Genomic DNA, 8633 nt, shown 5'->3' with positions numbered 1-8633 from the left:
ACAATAAGCAATCATTAATATGCAGTTATTAATAAAACGTCAAATAAATATATTTACACCTTTACCATAAGATTGGAGGATTTTATTTTTTAAATTTCTAAGTGAGAAGGACTTTTGTTTTTGAATTTAAAGGTATTTTCTATTTATTTTTTAAGGATTTATTTATTTGAGAGAGAGAGAGTGCATGGGGTGGAGGGGTGGAAGGAAAAGGAGAGGGAGAGACTGTCTTTAGCAGACTCTGCACTGAGTGCGCAGCCCACCTTAGAGCTCGATTTCACGTCCCTAAGATCAAGAACCCGAGCCTGGGTGGCTCAGTGGGTTAGGCCGCTGCCTTCGGCTCGGGTCATGATCTCGGGGTCCTGGGATCGAGTCCCGCATTGGGCTCTCTGCTCAGCGGCGGGCCTGCTTCCCTCTCTCTCTCTCTGCCTGCCTCTCTATCTACTTGTGATCTCTCTGTGTCAAATAAATAAATAAAATCTTTAAAAAAAAAAAAAAAAAAGAACCCGAGCTGAAACTAAGAGTCAGTTGCTCAACTGACTGTGCCACGCAGGCACCCCTATTTTTCTGTGTTTTGATCAGAGAATATTCTCTGTATTCTTTCTAGTTTTTAATACTGTTTTTTGTGTATGTGGCCTAATAATGTTCTACTACTAATATATTTCAAATTTTTCCTTGTACCTCCTATAATATTTTGTGCTTTAAAAGGTGGTCATATAATGAGATATGTAAAAGTTGTTAACTTTAATATATTCATTGTGATTTGTATTTGTTAGACTTACGAAGTATCCTTTTTAACTTTTTTTTTTTTTTGGACTTTTAATACATTGGCTGGAATTCTTCATTTGACTCATCTGATAGTTTTATCAATCCCCATCTTTTCTTTTTTCTTGCATTGTGTGGTTTATACCTTTCACTATTCTTTTATTTTCAAACTTTCTGACTCACTTGTTTTAGCAGTGTCTGCAGTTTGATATAAAAATTGTGTTTTATTTTTCTGTGAGTTAGACTTTTATGTTTGTTAAAATGGGAGATATATTTGGTTTCATTTTAACTAATTTTAATAAAATCTTTTGATTTAACAAGGACTACATAAATGAATTACTTATAGTCTGACTTTGAGGCAGAATAGAGAATCACTGGCCTTGGTAGTAGGGAAAAAAATATGTTGAATCACATGCTGGCTTATAATAAACCTTTCTGCCTGGAAGTTTTCACTCACCTTTCATTGGCACAAGTGAATTACTACCACATTGAAGTTGAAAGCAGAGGGAAGGGGTGAACAATCTTATCTTTGACCTGGAAACATTAGACCAGGAATATTTGTGCATAGTTTATGGTGACCATCTGAAGTTGTTTGACATTTTGATTTGTCATTTTCAAGCTGACTACATAGGTAGGTTATGTAAGAGGCTTGATTTGAGGACTAAAATACATAAGAGAAGTACAGCCTAAATACTTTTTGACATTTTCTTTCTGTCAGTGAATGATTTGGATTATTACACTTTTTGCATCTGTGACAAAATATATATTTGAATATGGAGAAATTTTGAATTTCTAAAATATTTGGCTGGTGGTGATAGTGATGATTTTAACAATGATAATAATGATGATAATAACAATGGTGAAGATAGTGATTGGAAAAATATTGCCTGAGAAATGTAACTATAGTATGGAGAGTGGCAGAACTTCATTTAAAGGCCAATAAGATTGATTTTATGGCACTAGGAGATAATCTTTTTGGAATAACTTGGAGCATTGACCAGAATGTTTCATTCCTGGTTTATGGAACAATCTGTTTCTTTGGGCTCACTTTCTTACAATACATAATTTATGTTTCCAATTCACATTTTTCTTTTCTTTATTATTGTAAGTACTTTTGCTGGAGTTTACTTGTTAATACTATTTTAAACACCAGAACCATTAAAACTGTACATCTACAGCCTTAAAATTGTGGTAACCTGTAATAACACTTTGCATAGAACCTTTACCACAGTAGGTGCTCAAATTTTATTTGTTGAATGTCTCCCCATAAAAAGGAATTTTATGACTCAAGAGAAATTGTACTCTAAGTCTTTTATCACCTTCCACATAACAGATAAACCATAAAAAGAACTAAAATTTCAGAGAAAACATGTTTGTGCCTTGTGTTCAGTAATTGAAATTAGTCATAATGAAATTCTGGGTTAGATCAGACTTAATGTAAGGATATAGAAAATTATTTTTCTCTGGTGAGCCTTAAAGAAATTGAGAAAAAGTGTCAATTTGGTATTATTCATTGAGCATTTAATATGTGCCAATAATTTTATCCTATTGGTAGCTTAATGAAGTAGGAATTATTATGACATTTATACCCATTTTCTGAAGAGAAAACTTTCCTGACTATTCAGCTAGCAAAATAATGGAAGTATGATTTGCACTCAGAAAGTCTAACTCCAGAACACATTGTGTGAGAGATGACCTTGCCACCGTGATTGAAAAAGTTTCCGTTATTGCATTAAAATTGCATTTTATTCCAAGATAAAATTTATAAAGCTGTAAAAAAGAAACACTGTGGGTATAAGAACCTTAGTGTTCACTTTGTAGGTTTGAATTTATAAAGCTAGATGTTTTTTCCTGTGCGTTTAACATGCAGTAATATCTCAGTGCTGCCTTAATTATGTACAAAATACTAAGCTCCTGATAACTAAGAACCTGATTAGTTTAAGGGAATATACTTTTTCACTCACTGAGACTCTATCCTAGTAAACTGCTTATATCTTTTATTTTTTATAAACTGCCACACTTGAAAAGGTTACATATATTTTATTGCAGAAGTAAGGACTTGGGAACTTCTTTCAACTATAGTAAACTGTTAAAAATTATGATTCAATGTAATCTTATTATTCTTTTCATGCCAGAAAAGAGTTAATTTTTATACATAGTATGAGGTAGGGGTCCAACTGTATTCTTTTGCCTATGGCTTTCTGGTTGTGCCAGAACCATTTGTTGAAGACTATTCTTTTCCCATTGAATGGTCTTGATACCTTTGTAAATAATCAGTCTACCATAGGTGTTTAGGGTTATTTTTGGATTTTCCTTTCTATTCTATTGATCTGTATGTCTATCCTTATACTAGTACTGTTGCACTGCTAATCTTGAAATTATAAAGTATGAATCCTCCTCCTTCCTATTTTCTTTTAGTTTTGTTTTGGCTTTTCTGGGCTCCTTGCAATTTCATATGAACTCTAGAATCAGCTTGTTAATTTCTAAAAGAAAAATAAGCTGGTATTTTCATTTTTTTTAAGCTGGTATTTTCATAGGAATTTCACTAAATCTATAGATCAGTTTGGGGTGTGTTGCCTTCTCAGCAATGTGTTCTGATCCATGAACATGGATGACTTTCCCATTTATTTAGATCTTCATTACTTTCTTTCAACAATGCTTTATAGTTTTCAGAAGTAAGATTTGAGTTTCTATGGTAAAATTTATTTCATTCCTTTTGATGTTATTGCAAATGGAATTTTTCCTTGCAAATTATCTGTTGCAAATGTGTAGAAATATAATTGACTTTTGCATATTGGTACCATAGCCTGCAAACTTGTTGAATTTGTCTATTCTAATAGTTTTTTAGTGGGTTCTTTAGGATTTTCTCTGTATAAGATCAATCCATTTATGAATAGTTATTGTTTTACTTCTTTCTTTGCAATCTGGATGGTGTTTATTTATTTATTTATTTATTTTTTTGACCTGTGAGAACTTCCAGTATTATGTTAAAAAGAGGTGGCAAGAGTGGTTACTTTATCTTGTGCCTGATCTTGGGGATAAATATTCAGGTCTTGCATCATTAAGTATGAGGTTAACTGGTTTTTTTCTAGCTGCCGTTTATCAGGTTGAGGAAGTTCCTCTCTATTCCAAGTTTGTGGCGTGTTGTTATCATCTAAGGGTATTGGATTTTGTCAAATACTTTTTCTTTATTAAGATTATTGTGTGATTTTAAACATTCTATTAATATTACATATTACATTAATTAATTTTCAGATGTTAAACCAATCTACCATGGTGGGATAAATCCAGTTGACCATAGTGTATAATTCTTCTCATATGTTGTTGGATTCAGTTTGCTAGTATGAGGATTGTGCATCTATATTCATAAGAAACAGTGGCCTATGGTTTCTTATCTTGTGTACTCTTTGTTTCTTCTTTTTTTCTGCTTTCTTTGCTTAATTTTAGTATCAGGGTGATCTCTTTAAAATGAGCTAGGGAATGCTACCTTCTTCTGATCTTTGAAAGAGTGGAGAATTGGTATTCTTTGAATGTTTGGTAGAAATTAGCTGTTTATGACTAGTTTTTTTTTTAATTATAGTTTTCAGTCTCTTCATTTTTTATAGATCTATTCTGATTGTCTATTTCTTCTTGTGTCAGTCTTAGCAGTGCATGTCTTTCTAAGATTTTCTTCTAAGTCATCTTTCTAAGATGACTTCTTCTAAGTCATCTGATTTGTTGGTGTGCAGCTGTTCATAGTGTTCCTTCATACTCCTTTTTATTTATGTTAAGGTTGGTGTTTATGTGATGTCTGCTCTTTCAATTCTGATTCTAGCAATTTGAATCTTTGCTCTTTTCCTCTTGGCAAAACTAGGCAAAGGTTGGTTAGTTTTTTTGTTGATCTGTTCAAGGAAACTGATAGTCTATACTGTTTCATTAATTTCCATTCTAATCTTTTAACTTTTCTCTTGCCTGCTTTAGATTCAGTTTTCTCTCCCCTCCCCAATGTGTAAAATTAGAAGTTTAGATTTTTGATTGAGATATTTGTCATTCCTTTTTAAAAAAATATAGGCATTTACAGCTGTAAATTTTCCTATAAGAATTCCTTTAGCTGCATCCCTTAAGTTTTGATACGTTATGCCTTTATTTTCATTCATTGCATGGTATTTTGGATTTACTTAATTTCTTCTTTGACCTATTGGTTGTTTGAGAATGGCTTTTTTTTGTTTTCATATTTTTGTGAGTTTCCTTAATTATTTTTAATGATTTTTTTATTTTATTTCATTGTGTTGAGGGCATATATTTAGTATTACTTCTACCCTTTTAAATGCGTTGAAGTTTCTTTTATGACATAGCATATGGTCTAGTCTTGAGAACGTCTCATGTGCACTTGAGAAAAGTATGTATTCTGTTGTTGGATAGTGTGTTCTACAGATGTTTGTTAGATCTAGTTTTGTTTTGTTTTTTTAAGATTTTGTTTATTTATTTGACAGAGAGATAGCGAGAGAGGGAACACAAGCATGGGGAATGGGAGAGGGAGAAGCAGACTTCCTGCTGAGCAGGGAGCCTGTTGTAGGGCTCTATCCCAAGACCCTGTGATCATGACCTGAGCCAAAGGCAGATGCTTTAAAGACTGAGCCAGCCAGGTGCCCCAAGATCTAGTTGTTTTATAGTATTGTTCAAATCTTTTTGTTGATTTTCTCTTTAGTTGTAATTATTATTGAAGGCAGGATATTGAAGACTTCAACTATTATTATTGAATTGTTTATTTTTCTCTTCATTTCTGTCAGTTTTTGCCTTATATGTTTTGATGCTCTGTAATTAGGTGCATATATATTGATAATCGTTATATATTCCTGACAGATTGACCCTTTTATCATTATAAAATATCTCTCTTTATCTCTAGTAACATATTTTAATGTCTGTTTTGTTTAATATGAGTATAGAGCTACTCCATTTCTTCTGTGGTTTGCCCTTGGCATGACATATTTTCTCCCATCATTTTACTTTTGTGTCTTTGAATTTAAAGTGGTTCTCTTGTGGACAACATATAATTGAATCTTCTTTTTTTTTTTTTAAATCCAGTCTGACAATCTGTACTTTTCGATTGGCTTGTTTAATCCAGTCACATTCAGTGTTACTATTGTTACAGTTGCATTTATGCCTGCTATTTAAAGTTTTGTTTTCTATGTGTCTCATGTCTTTTTGTTCTTTTCTTTTTTATTGCCTTCTTTTGCATTGAGTGAATATTTTTTAGTATAATATTTAAGCTTCATTATTGATTTTGATTTTCTCACTATACTTTTTGAGTTTTAGTGATAGCTCTAGGGTTTTATATATATATATATATATATATATACACATATATATTTAAACTCATAAGATTCAGCTTCAGGTTATGCTAGCTTAATTCCAGAAATATATATAAAATACTACACCTGTATAACTTGATTCCTTTTCTTCCCTTTTTGTGGTATTATTGGTACACATGTTATACATGTTATATTGTATACATGTTATACAGACCCCAAAATACTTTGTATTAATAAGGACTTTAGCATCTTAGACTTTTAACCTATGACATCTTTACTCTTTCCTACCTCCTCTGTACTGTTATTAGAAAAAATATATTATATATGTATGACAATTATAAATAATATATAAATCACATATGTATAAACAATTGATTTTTAAAATCAGTTAAGAAGAAGAGAAAGAATAAGAAGAAAGTTTAAAAATATGCAGTAGTAATGTCTTTAATTATTATATAATTACACCTACTGTTACTCTTGGTTTGTATGAATGTGAATTACCATCTGGGATTACTTGCTTTCAGCAAGGCAATTCTGCTAGAAATAAACATTCTGTTTTGTGTTTTGCTTTTTTTTATTTAATATGGAATATCTTCATTTCACCTTTATTTGACAATAATAGTTTTGCCAGATATGGAATTCTTAGTTGACTTTTCTTCCTTGTACACTGAATATGTTAACCACTGCCTTTTGATTTCTGCTGAGATTTTTAGCTGTTAATCTTATTAGGAGTTTCATTTAAGTGATGTTCTTTTTTTCTCTTGCTATTTTCAAGATTTTCTCTTTGTCAGCATTTTTAGTAGGGTATGTCTGTTTGTGGATCTTTGTGTTTCTACTTGGAGAATGTTGACTTTTCTAGATGTGTAGGCTATAGTTTTTCAATAAATTTGAGAAGTTTTTAACCATTATTTCTTTGAATATTTTTTCTCATTTCTTTCTCTACTCGGATATTCTTATTATATATATTTTAATGTTCTTAATGTTGTTCCACATTTCTCTGAGTCGCTGTTCATTTGTCTTCATTTTTTTTCCCTCTCTGGTTGGTCTTGCATAATTTCTGTCAACTATTTTCAAGTTTGTTAATTCTTTCTGCTGTCATTTCCTATCTGTTGAGTCCCAGTGATTCTTTTTTATATCAGTTATTGTACTTTCTAGCTCTATAATTTCCATTTGGTTATTTTATTTATTTTTAAAATTTCAATCTCTGTATTGATATTGGTATTCTTTATTTGATGCAAATTTTTCATTATACACCTTTTTATTTCTTTAATCATACTTTCTTTTAGTTCTGTGAACAAATTTACAATGGCTACTTTGAAATATTTTCCTGTTAAATCTGAGGTCTGGTCACTTTCATAGGCAGTTTTGTCCCCCAGTGTTTGGGTCATATTTTTTGTTTGTTTCTTTGCATGCCTCATAATTCCTTTAACATTTTGGATAATACATTGTAACAATTCTGGGTATTCTTCTCCTCCTCCGTTTCCAGGGCTGATCCTGTTATTTACTTGTTCATTTGTTTAGTAAGTGTTAGTGTAGTCTGTTGCCCCCACCTCCCAATTTTAAACCTCTGAAGTTGCTTTTCATGGAGGCATAGGTTTGGATATGCCCACAGTCATGCTGGTAACAATGGGATTGGTAGAACTCTCTTCCCCTCTTTTTTTTGACCCCACCCACCTATTACACTCCACTGATTTCCAGTTGATTGCTTTGTTTACAATACCCTGGGGCATACATTCCTCTACCAACTAAGGAATCAAATTGTGACTCCTTCCATGGATGGAATAGTTTCTGAGGTCAATGTTTGATATTTGTTCTGACCCTAGAAAAATTTTTCCCAGCTGTCTTATTTCCCAGTTATCTCCTGTGCGATAGCATCTATGATCTAGGCTGTATCTTCATGAATGTCCTCATCTTCCAATCTTCTTTCACCATGTTCATCTTAAAAATAAAACAGCCAGTTATTTTACCAGCAAAATGGCTTTCTTCAGGTATAATAGAGGAATTGTAGTTATGGACCTGCAAGCTATGGCAAAACATAGGCAGGTTCAGAGAGCAAGGAGGGGAATTCTCTCTTGTAGAGGAAAGGGGAGTTAAGAGGGGTTGTTGTAGTTGAATGTTCACTGGAGAAAACTGGGAGTTTGAAATGTAATGGCTTTTCATTGGCTAAGTTGTGTAAGTCTCTCATTGGCTGGGCTGTTGCTGGGCAAGAGAAAATCTTTCTTCCCCCCTTCTCCTCCTCCTCCAGGGTAGTAAAATATAGGCTTCTCCCTTTTTGAAATGCAAAGTGTGCCTCTTCTTGTTGGTTCTGCAAAGGACTACAAGGAATGTTATGGCATGGGAGCTCCCCCTTCTGGCTTCCCATCTCCATTTTAAATGAGGTTTATTTTATTCAACTGCAACCTCCACTATTCTTGAGAGCACCCTCAGGTTTAAACTTCTCCATATGCAGTTGCAAATGAAGTCATTTCCTCTGGGAAGAGATCAGCAGCCATCTGTTCTACAGTCTGTTCTTCCCCCAGACAAAATATCTGAGTCAGTGCTCTGGAGTTGGTAGTGTGGAGTGCTGGAGATGGCAGCAAG

This window comes from Meles meles, chromosome 11, assembly GCF_922984935.1.
Source record: "Meles meles chromosome 11, mMelMel3.1 paternal haplotype, whole genome shotgun sequence".
In the NCBI taxonomy this organism is placed as follows: domain Eukaryota; kingdom Metazoa; phylum Chordata; class Mammalia; order Carnivora; family Mustelidae; genus Meles; species Meles meles.
The sequence above is the reverse complement of the archived record's forward strand: the minus strand, read 5'-3'. Positions refer to the sequence as shown.